This window comes from Arachis ipaensis, chromosome B10 (genome assembly GCF_000816755.2).
Source record: "Arachis ipaensis cultivar K30076 chromosome B10, Araip1.1, whole genome shotgun sequence".
In the NCBI taxonomy this organism is placed as follows: Eukaryota; Viridiplantae; Streptophyta; class Magnoliopsida; order Fabales; family Fabaceae; genus Arachis; species Arachis ipaensis.
The window spans coordinates 86,895,108-86,910,216 of record NC_029794.2 but is presented as its reverse complement, the minus strand read 5'-3'; positions in this window follow the sequence as shown (position 1 = coordinate 86,910,216).

Sequence of the window (15,109 nt, the reverse complement as noted above, 5' to 3'; positions counted from 1 at the left end):
TCAAAGAGCCATAAGGGAAGAACAAAGGGTTATGAGGGAAGAGCAACAAAGGCAAAGGAGTGATATTGAAGAGATCAAGCATCACATTGGATCCTCAAGGAGGAGTACTAGCCGCCACCATTAGAGGTGGATTCGTTCTCTTTACACCCCTTTCCTGTTATTTTTTCTACTTTCTGTTATGTTTTGTCTATTCTCTTGTTCTTATTGCATGATCATTTACATTGATGTCTTAAAGTTGTAAAATATTCCATATATCTCTCACCTTGCTTAAAAGAAAATTTTTATTTGAAAAGAATTGAGAGATACATGAATTTCAAGTTTAAAATGAGAATAGTTTAATTATGTTGATGTGGTGTCATTGCTTTTGTTTTCTGAATGTATGATTAAAAAATGCATATGTAAAGTTGAAATTTTAGAATGTTGGCTCTTGAAAGATTAAGGAAAAAAGAAAAGTATTACTGATAATCTGAAAAACAAAAAATTAATTCTTGAAGCAAGAAAAAGCAGCAAAAAGTAAAAGAAAAAGCATGTTGCAAAAAAAAATTTATTATGCATGCGAAAAAGAAAGAAAAAAATGGCGAAAAGAAAAAAAATAATAAAAAGAAAAATCCATTACTGCCCAAAAATGCAGAAAAAGGAGGGCAGATTGAAAAAGCCAGTAACCCTATAAACCAAAAGGTAAGGGTGAAAGGATCCAAGGCTTTGAGCCTCAGTGGATAGGAGGGCCCAAAGGAATAAAATCCTGGCCTAAGCGGCTCAACCAAGCTGTCCCTAACCATGTGCTTGTGGCGTGAACGTGTCAAGTGAAAAGCTTGAGATTGAGCGGTTAAAGTCGTGATCCAAAGCAAAAAGAGTGTGCTTAAGAACTCTGGACACCTCTATCTGGGAACTCTAGCAAAGTTGAGTCATAATCTGAAAAGGTTCAGCCAGTTAAAGTGTTTGTGGCATTATTGTATCCGGTGGAAATACTGGAAAACAAGGTGCTTAGGGTCACAGCCAAGACTCTGAAAGCTGTGTTCAAGAATAAAAAGGGAGCTTAACTAGGAGAGTCAATAATATCATCTGGATTCTAAGTTCCTAAAGATGCCAACCATTATGAGTTTCAATGGATAGTGAGATGCCAAAACTACTTAGAAGCAAAAAGCTACTAAGTCCTGCTCATCTAATTGTAACTAAGCTTCATTGGAAACTTAGAAATTTATTGTATCTTAATTTTCTTTTTTTATCCTACTGTGTTTTTAGTTGCTTGGGGACAAGCAACAATTTAAGTTTGGTGTTGTGATGAGCGGATATTTTATACGCTTTTTGGCATCATTTTCATATAGTTTTTAGTATGTTTTGTTTAGTTTTTATTAAGATTTTAAAGGTTTTAGTGTTAAATTCACATTTTTGGATTCTGCTATGAGTTTTTTTACTTTTGTGAAATTTCAGGTAATTTCTGGCTGAAATTGAGGAGCTGGAGCAGAAGTCTAATTCAGAGACAAAGAAAGCACTGCAGATGTTGTCTGAATCTGACCTCCTTGCACTTGGAAGGACTTTTCTGGAGCTACAGAAATCTAAATGGAGAGTTCTCAATGGCTATGGAAATCTGACATCTAGAGCTTTCCAGAAATGTATATTAGTATATACTTTGCTTTGGATTAAAAGACCTAAAACTGGCGTCCAACGACAGCTTCCTACCCCCTTCCAGGCGTCCAGCACCCAAAGACCAGAGACCAGAATCCAGACGCCCAGAGAGGACCCCCTAGCCAGCGTTCAATGCCCTAGGAGCCTCATAGCACGTGGATCTCATTAAAGCTCAGCCCAAACACCACCAAGTGGGCCCTAGAAGTGGATTTTAGCAGTAAATAGACTGTTTTACACTTACTAGTCATTTGTTTAGTATTAAAGTGTTATTTTACATGATTTTTGTAGCACATACTAGACCTTGCACACCATATTTGAGTTTTACATTGTATTTTACATCAGTATGAGTTTCTAAACCTCCTAGGTTGAGGGGAGGATCCCTGCCGAGTCCTATGAATTAATAAAAGTATTACTGTTTCTTCTTCGATCCGTGTCTGATTTATTTCTAAGATGTATATTCGTTCTTCAACATGGTGAATAGGATGATCAGTGACAATCAGCTCTGTTCATCATACTAAGACAAACGTGCCTGAAAAATACCCGCGTCTACTTGGGTTCATGTGAATACGTGGCTAGAAAGCACGAGCCAACAACTATGTTTATATATCTCTCAGACGGCTAATCCATGACTTCGTTGGGGAATTCTCAAGACACCAGTTCAACCGATTTCCGGGGAGATTAGGGTCTCCGTGGTATAGGCTAGAATCCAAAGAAGCAGCATTCTCTGATCCAGAAGATTCGACATTATCTGTGACATTTTGAGTAGGATCGCCAAGATAATGAACTGCTAGAGCTTCACCATCCGTCAGATTGGATGACCACGGGCAATGGCATTTGATCTGGAGCAGAGGAGATCAATTACCACGGGCAATGGCTTTGATCACATACAGCCTACCATAGAAGAGATCATTCACAAGAAAAGAAGACAGTAATACCAGAGTTAATTCGGAAAGACAAAGCAACTTCAATCCTTAATTATATCTATTTTACTGATTTCATTCCAATAATCCTAAACTCCGTAATCCAACAACCTTCTTATTTCACTTGACTAAGACCTACAAGATAACCATAGCTAATTTCAAACCACAATCCTCATGGGATCGACCCTGACTCGCTCAGGTATTACTTGGACGACCCAGTGTACTTGCTGGTACAGCTGTACGAAAGTGTGGGGATTCGTGCAATGGTGCACGAATTGAAAATCACACTTTTCACAACTCGTACCACTAACCAGCAAGTGCACTGGGTCGTCCAAGTAATACCTTATGTGAGTAAGGGTCGATCCCACAGAGATTGTCGGCTTGAAGCAAGCTATGGTTATTTTGTAATTCTTAGTCAGGAACTAATAATAAAAATGATTGGGTTTATGAAAAGTAATTAACATAAAATAAATAATACTTGTTATGCAGTAATGGAGAACATATTGAGGTTTTGGAGATGTTCTATTTTTTAATCTCTGTTTTCCTACTGTCTTCTTCTTCACGCACACAAGTCTCCTTCCATGGTAAGCTGTATGCTGGTGGATCACCGTTGTCAATGGCTACCATCCATCCTCTTAGTGAAAATGGTCTGAATGCGCTGTCACCGCACGGCTGATCATCTGTCAGTTCTCACTCATGTTGGAATAGAATCCGTTGATTCTTTTGCGTCTGTCACTACGTCCAACACTCGTGTGATTGAAGCTTGTCACAGTCATCCCTTCCCAGATCCTACTCGGAATACCACAGACAAGGTTTAGACTTTCTGGATCTCAAGAATGACCGCCAATAATCCTAGCCTATACCACGAAGACTCTGATTATGAACCAGGAGGCTAAGAGATACACACTCAAGCTAGTGTAGATAGAATGGAGGTGGTTGTCAGGCACACGTTCATGGGTGAGAATGATGATGAGTGTCACGGATCATCACATTCATCAGGGTGAAGTGCGAGTGAATATCTTAGAATAGAAATAAGCGTGATTGAATGAAAAATAGTAGTAATTGCATTAATTCATCGAAACACAGCAGGGCTCCTCACCCCCAATCATGGGGTTTAGAGACTCATGCCGTCAGAAATACAATGTGAAGTGTAAAAATGTCATCCAGTACAAAGTAAATCTCAAAAAGTAGTTTTTATACTAAGTTAGTGACCTAGGTTTTCAGAAAATCAGTAGACTAAGATAGATAGTGCAGAAATCCATTTCTGGGGCCCACTTGGTGTGTGCTTGGGCTGAGCATTAAAGCTTCCATGTGTAGAGAATTTTCTTGGAGTTAAACACCAAGTTGCTGCCTGTTTCTGGCGTTTAACTCCAGTTTTTATGCCAGTTCTAGTGTTTAAGGCCAGAATAGGGTAAAGGCTTGGCATTAAACGCCAATTTGCATCGTCAAAACTTTGGCAAAGTATGGACTATTATATATTGCTAGAAAGCCCTGGATGTCTACTTTCCAACGCAATTAAGAGTGCGCCAATTAGGCTTCTGTAGCTCTAGAAAATCTATTTCAAGTGCAGGGAGGTCAGAATCCAATAGCATCTGCAGTCCTTTTTCAGCCTCTGAATCAGATTTTTGCTCAGGTCCCTCAATTTCAGCCAGAAAATACCTGAAATCACAGAAAAGCACATAAACTCATAGTAAAGTCCAGAAATATGATTTTTTCATAAAAACTAATAAAATATACTAAAAAGTAGCTAGATCCTACTAAAAACTATATGAAAATACCCCCAAAAAGCTTATAAAATATCCGCTCATCATGCACCACTTAATTTTCTCAATTACATGATGTTCCTTCTTCTTGCTCACCAAGTATTTGAGAAATTGTTTTCTTTAATTATGGAGTAGATTTCTAAGCTCTTGGCTTAGAATTGATGATTTGGGAACTCTTATTGGTCAATTTAATACTCATTGACACTAGTCTACTACTAAGTTAATTAGTAGCTAGATTGAGACTTATGAGATTGGTCCTTCATAATTGTCAATATACGGTCCTTAGCTAAGAGTTCTTTTGCAACTTATTTGAAAACACCAAAAAAACCTCAATTGCTCAATTCTTACTTTAGTTACTTTTAGTTGGTTTAATTAGCTTTGAGTATATTTAAATTCATACATTTCTTGTTAGCTTCATAATTACTTAGATAGTATTTGATTTTTAGATTTAATTTCTTTTCCATTAAGTTTCTTGCATGTTAAGTTTGTTAGTTTAATTTCTTGCTTATGTCTTTCAACCTTGAACTTCTAACCAACTTTGATACACACATTTGCCCATCCTTGTGAAGATAATCCAGAAGTATTACTCTCGGTTATTTTTATTGGAGTGAACTTGTGACAACCAAATTAAACTTTGATTGGAGAGTTATTTGTCGATTTGGACTATACGAGAAACGGAATTAATTTTTGAAAACCCTGAACCGACATTAATGCCACCATGAACTTTTTTAGCGCCGTTGCCAGGAATGCTTGGAATATGTAGATAGTGTACATAGCGTATTTGTCATTTGTTTTTATTTTTAAGTCTCTTTAATGCATGAGTGATGACTTGCATCATTTACCCTTTTTACCTATGCGAAAGGACCATAAAAAGTGCAGATATTCATTGTTTCAATGCAATTTCATGAACTAAATGATAAATATTATGGTACATTGCTTTGAAATGGATTTGTGTTGAATTTTTATAGGAAATGATAGAAAAAGAAGCAATAAAAGCACTAATAGAGGAAGCACACTCTCAAGGTGGCAAAAGAGTTGGAAACAAACTCAAAGAAAAGCAAAGAGGATTTGCAACCCTGACCTCTTCACACTCAAACAAGAATAAATCGCGCTATAAAGCTCCAAATGCGATGATCTCAGTGCCATTGCAAAGTAGACTTCCAGAGCTTTCCAACCATATATAACACTATATAGTGGACACTATATTTGAGGGTGCAAATTGCAGTTTTTTCAGCACTGCATACTCGGCGTGGCACGCCAAAACCTGGGCGTGGCACGCTGGGCCAAAATTCCAGCAAGCCTGCCAGACTGACCTCTTCACCTTCAAAAGATCATAACTTGGGATAGAGAAGTCCAAATGACATGCTTCCAGCGGCGTTGGAAAGATGCGATCCAGACCTTTCTAATAATATATAATAGTCTATAGTGAACATTTAATTTGGAGACCCAAACAGATCAATACTTCAGCGTGCAAGGTTTTCCAAACCTTCAAAAGCCCAAAATGCCACTTCAATGATATTCCACATTGGGCCACTTCCAAATACTCCAATTCCTTCATTTGTTCTTCAATATTCCAAGCTTTCATGAAGAGAATTAAAAGTTCACAAGCCCAAGTCAAGCCACAATTAACAATCAATCAAGGCCACAAGAATCATCTAGAAGTAATTAGAAAATTTACATTTGATTGTAATTTCATTTGAATTTGTAATTTAGGTAGCTTATAAATAGAACCTTAGATTCATCAATTCACACACACCATGGAGGGTTGGAGGTGACTCCACTCCCCTTTCACTCTCATTCTCTTCTCTTCTTCCATTTCTTTCATATACACTTTTGTAAATATTTAGTTATGAGTTTTTAATTTCCAACATTGGGAAAGAGAGCTCTATTACTATTTGATGGATTGATTGTTTTTATTCTTCTTCTTCTATTCATCTCTCTTTGATTTACTAGAAAGAATTCCGTTCTTCATTCTAGCATTCAATTATCTTGGAAAAGAGATTTAATGTAATTGGGTTTTATGGGAACCTTGGAAGAGGAAACATAAAACCATGCTTGAAATTCCTTCTCACACTTGAATAGATTTGGGTTTTGGTGTTTTGATATGGTGACATATAATCCTCCCTCTACTTAGATCTATGATGATGTGTGGTATAAATAGAGACCATTCTTCATCTCTTCTCATGAGCAATTAGACTAAGGAATTAGCTATTGATTAAGATTTGAGAGATTGAATTACCAAGAAATTGGGATTCACTCAATCATGATTGCCAAGAGGTCAATGAGTTGCATGATTGAAGAGGAGATGAAAACTATTGATCCTAAGAATGCAATATCTCTTGATCCCAATGTTAATTTTATTCTTAATTCTTGTTATTTACTTTTTTTTGTCTTTAATTCTTATTATTTACTTATGCACTTTTATGGCTTTCTTTACTTTTGCACATTTGTGCCTTCCAAGTGTTTGTAGAAATGCTTCACTTGGTTTTACTTTCTAGTCATTTCCTTTCTTGCACTTTACTTTCTTGTACTTTCCATTCCTTGCAATTTACATTTTTGCACTTTAATTTTTAGCACTTTAATTTCTTGTCATTTACTTTTCTTGCACTCTATTGCTTTCCTTTACTTTCATGTCATTTACTTTTCTTGTTGCTTATCATTCAAAATTGAATCGTCTAACTAGAATAATTAATCAACTATTGCTTGCTTAATCCGTTAATCCTCGTGGGATCGACCTCACTCTTGTGAGTTTTATTACTTGATACGACCCGGTGCACATGCCGGTAGTTAAAACAGAAGAAGTAAAATTTTTCCGTTATCAAGTTTTTAGCACCATTGCCGGGGATTAATTGTGATTAACAAACTATGGGTTGGTTCTTGGTTGATTATCTAGATTAGACATTTTTTCATTTTTGTCATTTACTTTATTTTTTTATTTCTCTTTTCTTATTGCTAGTAAGGTGTTTGTGTTATTGCCTCACTAAGAATCATCTGTGACAATGGGAATTCCAATTTCTTTTGGTGATTATTGTTTGAGACAAAGCATTTTGAAAGAAAAAATGGAATTAACCTCAGATTTCAATCAATCATATCATATGGGATATTGCCCACCACCACAAAATGATTCATGTCATTATCCCCATAGTGGATGGGAATATCAACAAGAAATGATGGATCATGATAAATCAACCCAAATAGGATATGCCCCAAAGTCACACAATGATCAAGCAAATTACATGGGGTATTTTCCACTACCACAAAATGATTCAAGTTACCATACTAATTATGGTTGGGAATATCAAGATCAAGGAAAGATGAGGTTTGAGCAATCAAACCAAATAGGATACTTTCCAAGGTCTCAAAATGATTCATACTCCAATGAATGGAACAACTATCCAAATTGTGATTGGGAAGGACAAAACCAAAGAGAACTCAATGTTTCCTATCCCATCCATCAAGAGCCATCACCTCTTAACTATCCAACCTCACATTCAAATTTCTCATATCAAAATTCTTCACCATTTGAGTTTGCCTCAACACAAAATTCTTTCCATACTCCTCAAAATGACTTCACCACAACACCCACATATCCACAAAATTATTCTCAACCTCCATCTCTTGAGCCAACATTTGACCAAAGAATCTCAAAACTTGTATCTATGTTTGAAAAATCTTTGAAGGATTTGGAAAGCATTTTGAGGGAGGGAAGATTATAGAAAAGATAGAGGAGTTCACCCAATGGTCTAGGAATTCTTTCAGAGAACAAGAAACCTCTCTCGAAAATATTGGAATGTATTTAGACCAAATAATAGGTTCAAGAGAGGAATTAGAAAAATAAGAAAAAGAGGCACCCATACCAAGTGAGATTCCTATGAAGAAGGATGAGGTTGTGAGAGTATATAAGCCCAAAGCTCCATATCCACAAAGGCTACTTGGGGTGACAAAGGAACATGCAAACTCACTCCCAAAGAAAGCAAAGCAAGACCTTACAAAAGAAAGGGAGGAAAACAACCAAGGGAGTCCACACTCCAATGAAGTAGAGAGTTGCATGGAGGATGATTTAGTTGAACCATCAATCTAAGAGGTTCTTGATGAAGAGGACACTCCAACCATCACACAACACCTAAGTCTTGCAATCAAGGAAGTGAAGGCAATCAAGGAAAGCACTCAAAGAAGGATCGTGACCAAGAAACAAAAGACAACATCCATGAAAAAGAGAAGGTCAACAAAAAGCAATCCAACCCCCACCCCAACAAGCAAGAGGAATCAAGCTAATAACAACAAAAGAAGGCTTGTTAGGAGGCAATCAAATCAAGGTGCATCAATCTTCTCTTCTTCTCCCTTGAAGTCATTTCTCTTAACCAATTGGAAGAAGAGGAAGAAGATTAAGAACCACATGTCAAGCTAATTACATTAAAAGAGCGCTTGTTAGGAGGCAACCCAACCGTTGGTAACATTTTCTTTCTTTGCTTAGTTTAATTTCAATAATTTGGCATATGATTGCATTATAAGTTTGGTGTTGCATGCAACAATTTGATCTTCAATCTTTAGTGGGTACTTGCATCATTCTAAACACTAAGTTTGGTGTTGCCACTTACCTTTCATGCATAGTACCATGCACAACTTACTTATTAATGCAATTACATTGTCTCTTTTCTTTGTACTTTGATAACGTTATCTTTAATTTTGTTTGCTTAAACACATGCATCACTCACTTACTTTCTTGAAGACATTCATGATTAATCATAGATTCCATCACCACTATTTTATTTGTTGCTTGAGGACAAGCAATCATTCTATGTTTGGTGTGGGAAGGAAGGAATAGGAGGAAAATGACAACAAAGATGAAGATCTACAAGGTGGTTAAGTTCCTTTTCCTCTTATTTGTTTCCTATACTTTCAATTTCATGATTGTCTTCCATTTCTTTTATATGCATGTGTGTTCTTCTTTTTGGAAAAGCATAGTTTTATTTTGAATTGTAACATGTTGCTTTTACATCATAATTTCCATCTTGAAATTTGTGAGTCAAAGCAATTAAGCATCATGTTCATAAACAAACAAGGTAATTAAAGAAGAACCTAGCATGAGCATATAAGTATTGGGAAGCTAGTATGACTATTGTTGCTAAATTGCATTTGAATTTGTTTAATTGAAGTTTTCATCTAGGACATTTTATGAAATTTTTGAAATCATGAAAACCTTGAAGAAGCAAATGCAAATAAGGCAAGAAAAGAAAAGGGAAAATGAGAAAGTTGAAGGCTCTGAGTACCAATGAGAATTTATTAGTCAAGTACTTGTGGTGTTTATGTATCAAGCAAAAAGCTTGAAAATAAAACACTTAGAGTCAAGGCTAGGCTCAAGTACAAAGCACTCCCTCAAAGCTCAAGGCTCTAAGCACCAATGATTAGAAGGAAAGTAAAGAAAAGAAACAAATGAGCTTAAAGAGTCCTCTAATTAAATGCTTGTGGTGCTTATGTATCAAGTGGTAATACGTAAAAACAAAGCATTTAGAGTTGAAGCTTTCAACAAATGGTGCAAAGCACCCAAGAAGCTAAGCTAAGAAAAGAATGAAAAGCTTGTTTCAAGGAAGGAACATAAAGAAAAAGATTTCATAAAATGAGCTAGATAGAAGCATCAATCATTTGAATTTCTTTTGTGATTGTAGCATGCATAAGAAACTAGCCAACCATGAACATAAATATTGCTATTCTTCTCACCTTGGTTTGTCAATCTTTATTGCATGATTCTTTGTTTGCTTGAGGACAAGTAAAGTTTAAGTTTGGTGTTGTGATGACTTGCATTATTTACCCTTTTTACCTATGCAAAAGGACCATAAAAAGAGCAGATATTCATTGTTTCAATGCAATTTCATGAACTAAATGATAAATATTATGGTACATTGCTTTCAAATTGGTTTTTGTTGAATTTTTGTAGGAAATGATAGAAAAAGAAACAATAAAAGCACTAATAGAGGAAGCACACTCTCAAGGTGGCAAAAGAGTTGGAAACAAACTCAAAGAGAAGCAAAGAGGATTTGCAACCCTGACCTCTTCACATTCAAACAAGAATAACTCGAGCTACAAAGCTCTAAATGAGGTGATCTCAATGCCATTGCAAAGTAGACTTCCAGAGCTTTCAAACCATATATAACACTCTATAGTGGACTGATAAACCACTATTTTATGGTCTATTTTGTATTTAATTGAATGGTTTCATCAAGTCTAAACCCACTTATTCATACTAATTGCATGATTTTATAACTCCTTCCTAATATTGTTTTATGATTGAAAACTTGCTTCCTAAAGATCTTTAATTAGTATATTTTAGTTCTCCTTTATACCATTCGATGCCGTGATCCGTGTGTTAAGTGTTTCAGGCTTTGTAGGGCAGGAATGGCTTAGAGAATGAAGAGAAAGCTTGCAACACAAGAAACTAAGGAGATGACCAGCGAACACCGACGCGCGCGTATAGCTCACGCAAACGCATGGAATGGAGAAAATCATAGCGACGCGAGCGCGTGCCTGACGCGAACGCATGGATTGGAGTCTGCACGAATGACGCGAACGCGTGGACGACGCGTACGCGTGACAAGAAAAATCGCTGAATGACGCGAACGCGTGGACGACGCGTACGCGTGACCTGCGCGATCTACAGAATTAACAGAAAATGCTGGGGGCAATTTCAGGCCGCGTTTTGACCCAGTTTTCGGCCTAGAAACATAGAACAAAACCAGGGATCATGCAGAGACTCAACACGCAACTTGACACACTCACAGGTTTAGATACATTAGGATATTTTTTAGTTTTAGATCTGAATCTAGAGAGAGAATTACTCCTCCTCTAGTTTTACCTTATTGTTATTACTTTTGCTTTTGGATATTGAAGAGTCATTACCTCCGTTGAAGACATTATTCTAGTTTGTTTCTTCACTTACTCTTTTATTTATTTATAACATATTCTTAATTCTTGCTTAAGGTAGTAATCGGATTATTTTCATGAATTTTTAGTGAAGAGGATTACTTTTACTTTTAATAAATTTCGAAGTTTTATTCTATTTAATTTATTATGTCTTCTTCTTATATTTTTCTGAGTATTATATTAATGTCAATGGAGTAGATTCCCAAACTTGACATGGGGGTTGATTAAAAGGAGACACTTGAGTTGGAAGGCTTAAGTGTTGGTTAAACTGAAAGTTGTTGGCTAGTTCTGTATTTACTAACGCTAGACTTTCCCAAGGAAGAGGACTAGGATTTGCGAATAAGGATTAGCTCAATCACTTGACTTTCCTTTATTTAGTAAGGGTTAACTAAGTGAAAACAACAACCTTTTTGTACTACACTTAAGAGATCCCAACAAGGATAGAACTTCCAATTAATCATTCCCCCAGTCAAGACCTTTTTATATTAATAATAATTCTTAGTTTTATTGCTTTCATTTATAATTATTGCTCATCATCCAAACTTGAACTCTTTCGAAAATTCCTGATTAATAAGTTAGCACCCTTTCCTGCAACTCATTGGGAGACGACCTGGGACTCATACTCCCAGTATTTTTATTTCTAAATTTTGTCCAAATTGACAAGGCCGATCTTAGCTGGTTAAGAACTATACTTTCAACGCATTCTCTATATTGATTTCTTAATTAGCCGACTTCTGCCTCCACGTCATGGACACTAGATTTGAGGGTGCAAATCACAGTTCTTTTGGCACTGCGTACTCGGCGTGGCACGCCAAAACCTGGGCGTGGCACGCTGGGCCAAAATTCCAGCAAGCCTGCCAGACTGACCTCTTCACCTTCAAAAGATCATAACTTGGGCTAGCAAAGTCCAAATGACATGCTTCCAGTGGCGTTGGAAAGCTGAGATCCAGAGCTTTCAAATGATATATAATAGTCTATAGTGGGCATTTAATTTAGGGACCCAAACAGAACAATACTTCAGCGTGCAAGGTTTTCAAAACCTTCAAAAGCCCAAAATACCACTTCAATGACATTCCACATTGGGCCACTTCCAAATACTCCAATTTCTTCATTTGTTCTTCAATATTTCAAGCTTCCAAGAAGAGAACTAAAAGTTCACAAGCCCAAGTCAAGCCACATTAACAATCAATCAAGGCCACAAGAATCATCTAGAAGTAATTAGGAAATTTGTATTTGATTGTAATTTCATTTGAATTTGTAATTTAGGTAGCTTATAAATAGGACCTTAGAATCATCAATTCACACACACCATGGAGGGGTGGAGGTGACTCCACTCCCCTTTCACTCTTATTCTCTTCTCTTCTTCCATTTCTTTTATATACACTTTTGTAAATATTTAGTTATGAGTTTCTAATTTCCAACATTGGGAAAGAGAGCTCTATTGCTATTTGATGGATTGATTATTTTTATTCTTCTTCTTCTATTCATATCTCTTTGATTTACTAGAAAGAATTTCGTTCTTCATTCTAGCATTCAATTATATTGGAAAAGAGATTTAATGTAATTGGGTTTTATGGGAACCTTGGAAGAGGAAACATAAAACCATGCTTGAAATTCTTTCTCACACTTGAATAGATTTGGGTTTTGCTATTTGGATATGGTGACATAAAATACTTCCTTTACTTAGATCTATGATGATGTGTGGCATAATTAGGGACCATTCTTCATCTCTTCTCATGAGCAATTTGACCAAGGAATTGGCTATTGATCAAGAGTTGAGAGATTGAATTTCCAAGGAATTGGGATTCAATCAATCATGATTGCCAAGATGTCAATGAGTTGCATGATTGAAGAGGAGATAAAAACTATTGATCCTAAGAATGCAGTATCTCTTGATCCCAATGTTTATTTCATTGTTAATTCTTGTTATTTACTTTTTTTGTCTTTAATTCTTGTTATTTACTTATGCACTTTTATGGCTTTCTTTATTTTTGCACATTTGTGCCTTTCAAGTGTTTGTAAAAATGCTTCACTTGGTTTTACTTTCTAGTCATTTCCTTTCTTGCACTTTACTTTCTTGTACTTTCCATTCCTTGCAATTTACATTCTTGCACTTTAATTTTTAGCACTTTAATTTCTTGTCATTTACTTTTCTTGCACTCTATTGCTTTCCTTTACTTTCATTACATTTACTTTTCTTGTTGCTTATCATTCAAAATTGAATCGTCTAACTAGAATAATTAATCAACTATTGCTTGCTTAATCTGTTAATCCTCGTGGGATCAACCTCACTCTTGTGAGTTTTATTACTTGATACGACCCGGTGCACTTGCCGGTAGTTAAAACGGAAGAAGTAAAATTTTTCCATTATCAATGAGCTTATGGTTTCCAAGTTAAGTGACTCGGTCACAACCAGATCCTAGTTTAGCCGAATTTGATCCTGAACTTGAAAGAACTTTACTTCACATTCAGCAAGCTAGGCATCAGTTGGATTATATGGCTAATGCATCGACCTCTTTTGAGGGACCTTCCAAAACACTAGTTCAATCCGAGAGTGATTTAGAATCTTCATTTAACGAAGAATTACCTTACTCTTCTGTTGGGACTGCAAAATAGCTCTGAGCACTGCAGGTGATGATCATATGGTGGAACCTCAAAGGATCACCTTTCTTGAGCAAGGAGCACCTGATCTTATCCTTCAACCACAACAAGCAAGGTATCCGAACTTGGATGCTAATTTTAAATTACCTGGAACTTTATTTTTCTGTCTTTTTAATTTTCCATCTTACCCGAAATTTCCCTCACTGTGATGTTGGAAATTCTACCTTTTCTTTTTGCTTTTCCTTGCTTTTTCATGCAACAAAACAAAGACAAAGAACCCCTCTTGTTTGATCCAGAAATTGAGATAACTCTTCAGCAATTAAGGAAAAAAAATCTAAAATTCAAGAGGAGGAAATTCAAGGCAAGCTTGAGCCAGAAAGCATGGCAAACAACAACAACAATACCAATACTAGGAGGACTCTTGGAGACTTTGTTACCCCCACAAGCAATAGTTTTGGGAGTATCATAGTGAGGCCCACTATAGAGGCAAACAACTTTGAGTTGAAGTCTCAACTCATCACTTTGGCGCAACAAAATTGCCAATTTAGTGAGAGCTCTCAAGAAGATCTCAATTTGTTCATCTCTAGCTTCCTACAAATATGTGACACAGTTAAATCCAATGGTATCTCTACTGAAACATATCGCTTGATGTTATTCTTATTCTCTGTAACGGACCGAGCCAAGCAGTGGCTTGAAACTCAAGCAAAGGAGAGCATTGCAACATGGAATGTTTTGGTCAATAAGTTCTTAACCAAATTTTTTCTACCACAGAGGTTGGCAAAGCTGCGACATGATATCCAGAATTTTACCCAGAAAGATAGAAAATCTCTCTATGAAGTTTGGGAAAGGTACAAAGAATAATTGAGAAAGTGGCTCTAAGATATGTTTGCTGATTGGGTGCTACTACAAATATTCTATGATGGGCTCATCCCCGCTTCTAGGACTTTATTGGATTCCTTAGCTGGAGGATCCATGCATATGAAGACCATTGAAGAAGCCTTGGATTTGATTTAGATTGTGGCTAACATTCAATATTTGTACTACTCTGAACGAACAATGAAGAGAATCGTGTTGGGGTAAGATACTTTGGACACTCTTTTGGCACAAAACAAGGCTATGTATTAAGAAATCAATGCAATCAACAAGCAACTAGGACACTTGCAAGTTTCTGCCATAGGAACCCAAGGTCTTACCTATGAGGGCCATCAAAGTGAAATTTCTGATCCTTTCAATCAAGATCAACCCCCTAGATCACACATGGAAAATTCCTCTAGTGAGCAA